The sequence below is a fragment of the Crinia signifera genome, chromosome 9 (genome assembly GCF_055691185.1).
Source record: "Crinia signifera chromosome 9, ASM5569118v1, whole genome shotgun sequence".
Taxonomy (NCBI): Eukaryota; Metazoa; Chordata; class Amphibia; order Anura; family Myobatrachidae; genus Crinia; species Crinia signifera.
Window position 1 is genome coordinate 88,023,643 of NC_139225.1, and position 11,974 is coordinate 88,035,616.

The following is an 11,974-nucleotide window of genomic DNA, read 5'->3' on the forward strand; positions in this document are numbered from 1 at the left end:
ATGGCCAATACAGTTGATTCTATTCTGATTCTAAATTTCAGTTTAAAAATATACCAGCCAGTATTTAACCAGCAGAGAAAAAAAATAACTCACCCAAATCTAACTCTCCCCCTGACATGTTCCATGTACCCCACCTGCAGTGCAGCATGATTTGGCCCATTTGAGAAAGATTTAGCAATTGTGATCATCTCCGAATCAGGGGCACAGTCTTGTCATTTGAAGTCAATGAGTGCTGGGCACATGTATGCGCCGGCTCCCATTGCAGTTAATTACATAGCGTGGAAGTGTACATCTGCTGTGCATACCCATGTCTACGCATCACTACATCAACATATGTGGACACATGTGTAGGTGGATACAAGGTGAACGACTCAACAATAACAAAGCTATAGCACACCAATGGATATCCACTTGATGTTCTTACTTAACTGCCAACAAATTTGAGCAATGACGCTGTGCCTGTTATGGTGGTCAGATACCACCAGTCAATAAAGAGAGCATTAAAAAATAAGTGATTGCACCCAGGCCGGCGAACTGATGTTTTTTCCTCCCACAGCAAGCTCCTGCCACAGAACTTTCACCATACTAAGCTAAAGAAACAAAGCAGCAACCCAAAACAGATTCCCAATAACCGGAGAAGAGCCCTTGTTCACTCAACTGAACCCAATCAGATCTTCACAAACACTGAGATTCAAATTTAGTACTGAAACGCAGAACCACAACACCACTACTGGTGATAACAAGTGAAGCCAAAGCCAAATTTACACCCTGACTTGCTGTGTCTTAGGCTACAAAATCCCTCACACCATGCCAAACCTGGCAGGCCACAATAAAGGACAAAAAGATTAAAAGACAGCAAGGCCAATAATACACATGCAAGATCAAAAATAAAACATCCAGGTCTGTTCTCTGACCCAGCTTAATGCCTCCCAAACAGATAAGCAAAACTTGTGGAACACCAAATAACCTAGAAAAATTACACAGTCATGCTCTAAAAGCAATCCAGCACACTCTGGAGCTTATTCATACTCTCATGTGCATCGCCACAAAAGTCTAGACTTACTCAGTGCTACAATGGTCCTGGGGAGATCGACCAATGGCTGGGCCTGCTTGCCATTATTTGCGGCACTCCCAGAAAAGGCTGGGGTGCCACTGACAAATGTTGGCCAGCTGTCAATCAGCCAGCATATGGCTTGCGCTCACAGGCCATCGGTGGCTGTGGCCGCATGAAGGGATTGTGCATGCGCACTGCGAACCGAGCAAGCAATGTCCTCAAATAATTAGTAGGGCTGTGACTTCGAAGCCTTGCTACAGCACCCGTGACCTACAGTCATAAATGTAGAATGCTGAAGTTGTAGGGGTGGTCAACAATAAAAAATGAAATTTACACCCAAAGATTATTATTTGGATTGAAATATCAAATACAGAATAAACAAAAAGACACATAAAGACAAACCAAAAAAGATGGAGGGGGAGGTGTTTGATAAGGACAAAACAAGTGAACTCAGCAAGAGGTAAAAATTTAAAACCCGCTGTGGGATAGAAATCTTATAATGTAAAGTCTATTATCCAAATAGGAGAAAATATACAATTAAGAATAAATTTGGGCGCCTGTGATACTGTGTCCACATACATCTTGGCTTTTTTTCTCAATTTGTCACAACATGTAAAACACGGCTTAGCTGTTTTTCCAAATGTAGCAAGTAGATGGAGTCTAAAAAATTTCTGAAGCAGTAGAACTTATATAGAGTAATAGATTAGAGAAGCAAATTTTTTGAAAAATCACAAAGCGTGACTTTTGCAGAGTCCAAGGTGTGCCATATTGTGCCATACATGGTGCAGTAAAACCAAGATGTACGTGGACACATCTTCTCTTTTTGCGGGTAAGGTCCAGTTCTCTAGCCGATTCTTCTATGACAAGAAGCATTAAATCTGTGCTGAATTTATTTAGGATTCCAATCCAACGTGTACAGATATCAGGATTGAACCTTCCAATAGTAGAAAAGTTATGAGATAAAAGAGTCTCGTTAAACATAGAAATAATTAAGACATTAAGGACACTTGCTTATATATGCGTAAGTGTCACTCTGAGCACTTGGGTTGAGCACCTGAAACACTATAAATCTCTTGTTCTATGTATTTTGTGTGGAAGAGTAGTGTCAGACCTCTTCTAATATACAGTAGTGTTGGCTGCTAACTTTCCATCCAGCGCACTGTGTAAAAAAACCTTTTGTTTACCACCTCTGAATCAGGCTATACTTTAAGTGACAGCTCTGGAACTATAAACCGGGCCTTCGATCCAGCCCGTGACAAGCTACTGTATAAGGCAGTTAGACCTTTATACTATGACAGTTTTTACTTTTATCAGAGTCTCTGGCATTTCAGTGTTGAGGAATTGCAAAGCACAGCATGATCTGCCAAAGGGCAAACTGGAGAGTTAGAGAGCCACAGGTTACAGTGGTATACATTCAGCCATATAATACACACATATTTCCAAAAGTCATTTACAGGTAGCTCTAGTTTTCTAGTTTAAAAAAAAAAAAAAAGTTAAATACATAATAACAAGCAGTAAAATGGGTAAGCTCCAAAATCATTCATTTTGCTTCACCATATATTAAAACATGTCTGCCTATATTTTCTTAGGAAGACTGTGGACTGTTTAATACATCCAATTAACACACAAAAACTGATACTTACCTTTCTTGAGCCCGTAGGTAGTCCTGAGTCCGGGGTCCAGGGCTCCAGGGTCTGGCAATCCTGGGTCTGGGGTCCGGTGATCCTAGGTCCGGCGATCCTGGGTCCAGGGTCTGTAGAAATCCTTTGGGGGACCTGTGGAAGTAAATTCAACTTACCCTGGTCCTCCGGCGAAGATCGGTCCTCTTGGCTCCACCATAGTCCCCGGGATTTTCAGAAAATAACAAACCGCAAGTGTACCCGTAACCATCACACTGATAGAAAGGTGCTGAAGTTTTATCTCCAGCGCCTCTCCTCTGAATGATTCTTTTGGCCATCTTGTGGCCAATCAGGAGCCAAGATATTTGGCTATGCAAAGCCATCCACAAAGCCGCTCATCTGCTGGTAATACAACGGCTTGACCGGCGATGATGCGGGAGCGCACATCACCGCTCATACACACTGGGCGGCTCTGAGCTGAAAGCCACTGAAAACACCAACTTTGAGCTGCTTTCAGCTCAAAATTGCCCACTGTGTGGGAGCCTTGAATTTGCACAACAGAGTACACTGGTATTTTTAATATACTATAGAAACTGCAGTGACCCACTGATATGTGAAGAACAAATAAATGAAGTTTCACAGAGGTTTTTGAACAAGGGATACAAGCCAGCGTTACTTGATAAAGCTAAAGCAAGAATTGATCTGGTAAATAGAGAGGAACTTTCAAAAGAAAAATATAAAAAATCCTTTTATTTTACAATACAGCTCATGTTTTAAAGATATTTACTTTTTCTTTAAGAGAAACTGGAAACTTTTACTTCAACCTGGTTTTAAAAGATCATACCCCATCAAACACATTTTTTATACTGTATATGGAAGGGCCCCGACATTAAAAAAGAAAATGGTCCACAGCAGTATCAATGTTGAACAAAAACCTAGTACACACACACAAGAGGTTTTCATAGGTGTGGAAATGGGAAATGATTTAAAATTAACACATTTATTACTTGTAACTCAAGAAATATCGTAAATGCTCGCGAATGTACGTGTGGTCTTTTGTACAAAGGGAATACCACTATACATTTTAAAATATGTCTCTCAGAGCATATTTATAATATTCGTAGGGGTCTTGAGAGCAACTCTTTGTCTGCGCACTTTAAAAAATATCATAATAGTAAAAAATGCGCTATTAATAGATTGGGTGTGGATCGTATTGTCAACCCGACTTAGGTCGACAGTCATTAGGTCGACACCGTCGGGTCGACAGACAACTAGGTCGACAGGGTTCTAGGTCGACATGGGTGAAGGTTGACAGGTGTCTAGGTCGACATGAGACAGGGTCGACATGGGTTTAGATTGACACATGCGTTAGCTCGACATGGATTAGGTCAACAGGTTGCGAGGTCGACATGGGTTTTTTCACTGTTTTTTTTACCCGAATGTCGACATGGACACAATGGGTTGGTTTTATTTTAACTGCAAAGGGTGTTATGTGTGCCAAATCAGTCCAGCTGTGCTGCCCAGTGCCCCGTATCAATCCAGCTGTGCTGCCCAGTGTCCTGTATCAGTCCAGGGGAGCTTCCCCTATTTTTCTATATTTTTTTTTTTTTTTTTTGCCCTGCCCTATAATTCCTAGGGTGAATTTTTTTTTTTGCCCTGCCCTATAATTCCTAGGGTGAGCCGTATCAGTCCAGGGGTGATGCTAAATGTGCTGTATCAGTCCAGGGGTGATGCTACCTGTGCCATTTCATTCCAGGGATGATGCTAAATGTACTGTGTCAATCCAGGGGTGATATAAATGTGCCGTATCACAAAGAAAAGAGTGGATCAGTAAATCAGAGCGCCAGGCAGCCTGATTTACACAGTGGTGACCCTACACCACAAGGGAAAGATACTGGAAACAACAAAGATGTGGGTGTTCCCTCCGATGGCGCCTTAAATAAATAAAAGTATAACCCTAGGAATAGGGGGGCAATCCCCTTCTCCGTATTGGAGTGACGTATCAGTCTAGGGGTGATGCTAATTGTGTCATGTCAGTCCTGGGGGGATGCTAAATGTGCTGTATCAGTCCAGGGGTGATGCTTCCTGTACAGTATCAGTCTAGGGGTGATGCTACATGTGTCGTATCAGTTCAGGCTTGATGCTACCTGTGTCGTTTCAGCCCAGGGGTGATGCTACCTGTGCCGTATCAGTCCATGGGTGATGCTACCTGTGCCGTATCAGTCATGGGGTGATGGTAAATGTGCAATATCAGTCCAGGGGTGATGCTACCTGTGCCGTATCAGTCATGGGGAGATGCTAGGTGTGCCATATCAGTCTAGGGGTGATGCTAAGTGTGTCGTGTCAGTCCAAAGGTGATGGTAAATGCATACCATCCAACATGACTCATTACATTAGGTACAAAATGCTCTATTCCTGGACTTACAGAGGTTGGACTCCAGCACAGTCCAAAATTCAAAGCGGGGGGGTCACATCAACTGCCAGTGAGTCCAGGACAGTGATGCTTGGAGTGGCATTAGGTGTGGCTCCCCTTTTTTAAATATTGGACCGTGGTGCAGTCCCACCTCTGCAACTGCCATTGGTAAGGAAGTCCAGAAACAGAGGATTTTGTACCTAAGGGAATGGGTAATGTTGGAGGGTATGTAAATGTGCAATATCAGTCATGGGGTGATGCTACCTGTGCCGTATTAGTCCAGGAATGATGTTTAATGGGCTGTATCAGTTATGTACAGGTGATATGGCCAACAAAGCAACTCCAATTAGTTATTAAGTTATGTAAGGAAGTAAGGATGGCAATTCCATAATTGTGATCGGTGGGATGTCAGATTCACGCCCAAAATCAACAGGATATGAACCCCAGGTTTGGTACTTCCAATCCCTGAATTTACAGAATTATTTTGCACATGCAGCAATGGAGTCTCGGCCAAGATGCTGTATGAGCAGGCTGTGAGCCTATTTGTGACTTCAGTTATGTTGCCCAGCCCCAAGCCCACCAACATTTTCACCCTCCATCTCACCAGCCAGCTGAACGGGGGAGAAGAGGTCTGTCTCCAGCCTCTGACTGTCTATGCTGCTACCTGCAGCTGCCCCTGGATCTTAGGGATCCCTCTACTCATATATTTTTTTCCTTTTTAAATATATTCTTTCCCTGACTGCTGTATAAGTCTGGCAATTACCGGGATGGAACGTTGAGAGAGTTTTATAAAGAGATATCCCACCTATTGTTGTGCCTATGAAAATCGCCAGCAAATCCCGGATCTGTAATGATGATATTTTAAATACCTTATTAATTATTTTTAGCTGTGAGAGAGCCCGTTATGATATGCCATATTGTGTTTTAAAATGTATTTAATACTGGCCGGTACATATGAATTTATTGTCTAATTGTGTGTAAAATTGTCATCATATTAATTTCTTTATACATATATATTTAATTATTTATATATTTTTGTTTTTAATAAATTAGTTACATTCAAAAGCATTGCTTTCTTCTGTTCTTTCTTACTTCTAAACATAGGGGCTGAGTACCCCTAAATTAGCAGCTGCATATTGAAAGTAACTGTGAATCTGCGCTTAGTTTATTATATTCTTACGTATAAGAAGCGTTACTAATGTCGGCAACTGGTGTGGGCGTTACATATAAGAAGCAATACTACTGTCAGCAACTGGTGTGGGCGTTACATATAAGAAGCAATACTACTGTCGGCAACTGGTGTGGGTGTTACATATAAGAAGCAATACTACTGTCGGCAACTGGTGCGGGCATTACATATAAGAAGCAATACTACTGTCAGCAACTGGTGTGGGCATTACATATAAAAAGCAATACTACTGTCGGCAACTGGTGTGGGCGTTACATATAAGAAGCAATACTGCTGTCAGCAACTGGTGTGGGTGTTACATATAAGAAGCAATACTACTGTCGGCAACTGGTGCGGGCGTTACATATAAGAAGCAATACTACTGTCGGCAACTGGTGTGGGCGTTACATATAAGAAGCAATACTACTGTCGGCAACTGGTGTGGGCGTTACATATAAGAAGAAATACTACTGTCGGCAACTGGTGTGGGTGTTACATATAAGAAGCAATACTGCTGTCAGCAACTGGTGTGGGCATTATGTATAAGCAGCGCTACTACTGTCTGTAAATTGTGTGGGAGTAATGCATAAGCAGCAAAACTACTGTCGGTAACTGTGGGCGCTATGTATAAGCAGCGCTACTACTGTTAGCAACTGTGGCCGTTATGTATAAGCAGTGCAACTACTGCTTATGCAGAAGTACTCGGGCATTAAATGTAGCATTATGTGTGTCATAATGTCATACGGCCATCTTGATGTGCGGCATATTGTGTAAGGGGCATCACCATGTGTGGCATAATGTATAGGCATAACTGTGTGTGGTATAATGTGTTATAGACAGTGTTATTGGTACTTTTATGTGACCACTCCCCTTCCCATAGGCAAACACAGGGGGGGGGGGGGGGGTTCTTGTTGCCCAGAAACCCCCATCCGCTTGGCAAGTGGCTCAAATTATGACAATAGCAATGGTATATAATACGATTACTGAAGTTTTCGCCACATCATGCAGTATAAGGGAAAGAGCGGAACTGCTGCACATGCCCAGTGGTAGTAACTTCTTCTGCCAAGATTGCTGTGTCCTCAGTCAGTGCACTGGACCAGAGAGCAGTTGCCAGAAAGAAGAGACAGGAGCCTTACCATGAGGTGGGATGTGAGCTTTGAAAGTGCAGTACTGGTTCTATTAAGTTTGTGTATTTATTTATTCATTATGGTATGTTTAACCTTTTCCTGACAACTTAATTATATTATTTAAACATTTGATACACCCTATACTAAAGCATATACATATTTATATATATATATATATATATATATATATATATATGCATAGGAATCCGCACTCCATTTAATAGTTCATCCCGGTTGTGCTCACTCCAAGGCACAAGACCACCATATAGAATTTTTGAAAGGAGGGCACTCACCAATTCGCAGATAAAACTTCTTATTTATTCAATCCATTAAAAGAACTTTTAGGTCTCTGTTGGAGTAAGATCTCTTGCTGCATTGTCTGTCTTGAAGAAGGTCTGAAATGTGGACCGAAACGTTGACGACTGTTTGAAGTTCAATATTTTAATGGATTGAATAAATAAGAAGTTTTATCTGCGAATTGGTGAGTGCCCTCCTTTCAAAAATTATATATATATATATATATATATCTGGCGGTGAGGGAGGCACTCGGAGACTTCTTCAAAACAACCAAAAAAGGTTTATTGGGCAACGTTTCGGGGACGGAGCCCCTTTCTCAAGCCGTGACAAACAACAAGTGACAAGCATGTAAAACAAAACGTGATTAAATACCTGTGTCGGTTCGGCCAGCGCCTCCCCTCACGCTCGCACCGCACGCCGTCCAGGGCCTCCTCCGTCCATCCCATCCCTGTTCTCACCGGGTCTGTGACGTCAACGGAAGACGTCTGGTCAGCTGAGCAGCCGCTTGCATTGCTGGGGAGTTGCGGCTTCTCCGTTACCTAGACAACATATAAACAACAACATTTAAATAAAAGCAATGAGCTTATATAAACATGTGCACAGTATCTTGACCAACTAATGTGTGTGGGAATGTGAAAGACCGGAAGGTCACAATAAGGAAATATATGCAATCAAAAGTGTGAAGATACCATTACAGATGGGTACACACTTCCTACATGTCTATTCACATGTTTATGTCACAGAGCCATAGGCGAATTGGCTCGGTTTTTACACACACATAGATCTTCACATATGACACTGATTAAGTGTTTTAATACTGCGTATGTTTTTATTGTAACCTGCCAGTGGGTGGGCACATTTACATCGTAAATCACACATACTTGTGCACAATTTAGATGCCGTGTCTCATAGACATAGGTTTACATCGACTCACTTTGCATATATTTCCTTATTGTGACCTTCCGGTCTTTCACATTCCCACACACATTAGTTGGTCAAGATACTGTGCACATGTTTATATAAGCTCATTGCTTTTATTTAAATGTTGTTGTTTATATGTTGTCTAGGTAACGGAGAAGCCGCAACTCCCCAGCAACGCAAGCGGCTGCTCAGCTGACCAGACATCTTCCGTTGACGTCACAGACCCGGTGAGAACAGGGATGGGATGGACGGAGGAGGCCCTGGACGGCGTGCGGTGCGAGCGTGAGGGGAGGCGCTGGCCGAACCGACACAGGTATTTAATCACGTTTTGTTTTACATGCTTGTCACTTGTTGTTTGTCACGGCTTGAGAAAGGGGCTCCGTCCCCGAAACGTTGCCCAATAAACCTTTTTTGGTTGTTTTGAAGAAGTCTCCGAGTGCCTCCCTCACCGCCAGATATTGAATTGCCCCCCAGGCAAACAGGCAAGGCACCGAAGCTATTGTTTTTGTCAGCCACTGGGAGTGCCGATTCCCACGGACAGTATATATATATATATATATAGTGTTAAATATTAGTACTGTATTCCATATCCAGTATCCAGTGTATAAAAAGACTAGTGTGTGCATTAACGTCAAGGGTCATTACTAGGTACTGTACTACTAGCGCTCCCCCATACTTCCGCTCTTGCGTCAATATTCCAGAGGAAAATTTGTGGACTGGATTTGGAAACCCTGCATTTGCCACTGCTTCCCCATGAAGCCACACTCCTATATTTTTGTTGTGCACCTTCAGCACGCACTTTTCCCTTTTTTGACTGCGGTGATAGGGCAGTCACCAATTCCCTTTCTGGCACAGGGCACCAAAATGGCTATTTATGGCAATGGTATTGTGTAAGGTGAATAAGATTGTGTACTGTGTAGTGTAATTTGAAATGGGAGTACTAATATGTGGTCATGCCCCTTCTTTGTGAGACCACAAGTATTTCTTTCGGTGTGTGCTGTCCCTTTTGTAAGTATAGGAGGGCTCAAATTTATAGTGTGCAGGAGGGTGCCGAACACACTAGCACTGGCCCTGAATATAGGTAAATTCTACAGCATAAATTCATAACAATGCCCACTCCAGGTGTGTAACTGCTGTTCACTCTCATGAGTGCTGCACTAAGTAGTCACTAACTTTGTCATTTGCTGTAGCACTAAGGTGGCTTAAAGGATTTTATGAGCTTCATATATTGACAACTGAAATCTCTTTCATATTGGAGAGATATATGAACCATGCAGATCTCAATCTTCTTTTCAAGTTAAACATAAACCACAAGCTTTCATTTCATATCATCACATTTTTGCTTCAAAACATCAGAGAGATACACAGAAGAGCAGTAATGTGTCCTAGCAACCACTTCTAAGAGATTTACAAACTGCATTTCTTCAGCAAATTAATGTTTAAGACTAGCTTTGTCTGGATTCTACAAAGAAAGAGAGATATTATTTTATCCACATGGCAAAAAATAAATGTTTAGGGATCACATCAAGGACTTTTTGTTTAGGTGACATAAAATAAAAAAATGATTTATTGTTTGCAGATAACAATGCATATTGATCATCACTTTATCGAGAACATAGGAAATGGTACAATAGGAGTGACCAACAATGGGTACCAATGAAGTGAAGTGTATACAATAACAATTGAATTATGAGTGACAAAGGATGGGTGGGAAGAAATCAATTTACAGTGATGCATAATGTGCATATGTTACACAAGAGTTTCTAATAAGTAAGAGAAGAGCATCTTCCTATTGTCCCAGTCAGTGCTTATGTTTCCACATGCTTTAGTAAAATTGATTTTCCCATTATCTATATTGAAGACAATGGGCATGATTCTGAGGTGTACACAGATCATACACGGCTGCAATCCCTTGTGGGTTCTCAAGAGTGAACATATGCAATTGTCAATTTAACCTTTCCATTTGTATTTTTCTGCATGATGGGCTGAGCAAACTGAGCAGTGCCAACTGTTTATGACCATTGCTAGAGTGTGCTGGTGCAATTGATCTCTCCACCATCGTTGCATCATTGGATGCAAAATATTGACTCCTCAAATAGCCTCTGGCTGTAGCCAAGTCTTACTTGTAACATTATGATATGGCCACTGTGACTGTAGTGCTGCTAACTCAAGTGGAGCCATACAGATAGAGCCATCCTCATCTAGCCCTTTAATAGGATTAAGTGAGCAAGAGCTGTTGGACATCTATGCTAATCCCCTATTGTATTGTTCTATGTATTGTATTGCAGCTGAGAACAATAGGCCTTGGTTCACCGCCATGGTGAACCAAGGCCTATTGTTCTCAGCTGCAATACAAGACATAGGCCCTTATTCAGAATCGTGCGGTACGGCCCGCGTGCGGCCGTACCGCCGATGTTTTTAGTCTGCACATGCGCAGAGGTCAATCTGCGCATGTGCAGCCCAATTCGCCGCAGACGTAGTTCGTCCGCCGCAAAGGGGGCGTATAGGGGCGTGAGGGGCTTCATACCCTCATTTCCCTATGCATACGCCCCGCGTTTCATGGGCGTTCCCATGCAAACGCGGGGCGTATGCATGCTAATGAGGGTATGACGCCAGTGATGGGGGCGGAAAGCTGACGTCGCCGGATGTCAGCTCTCAGCCCCCATACAAGCTATCACACGGACGATTGTCCGTGTGGTCTCAGCTTGCGGGACCTGGTGGGGCGTGCGGCCCTGCCTTCGATGGTCGCCGACCATCGAACGCAGGGGGCAGCTCCCACCATGGTGGAGGCGTACGCCCCACCATTTTCTTGCGGATCGCCAGCCGTCCGTGTACGGACGGCCGTGGCGATCCGTATAGTAGGCGGGGATTGGTTGGTGCGGCCGGAGCCCCGTATGCGGCTCTGGCCGCACCGATCAGAATAAGGGCCATAGAACAATACAATGGCTATCACCATGGCTATTCGGAGAAGGCTAGCTGAAGAAGGCTCCATATGTATGTTGAAAATGGCCAATGACATTTCCATAACATGCCCATGACTCCTCCTTATTTTGCAAGACTTTGGGTAACCTCCCTGTACCCACACCTGAACCAACCATGCATCATAGTAGCCATATCAAGTTATATCGATGTTGTTCATAAATGTGTATGCTATTACTGTGTTCGTGTGCTCAGTAGGGAGTTCTTCTCGGTCCTTATTGTGCATTTTGACGATCATAACCCTTAGCATCTGTTTTCTCAACTGTGTCCACCCTGAACTCCAATCTATTTGTCAATGTAATGCACAACATTACATACTGTCATTTCGTCTCACTCTTGACTTTGGTAACTGCTACCACTCAGTCAGTGGTTCCTGCGGATCATAAGTAAACTCAT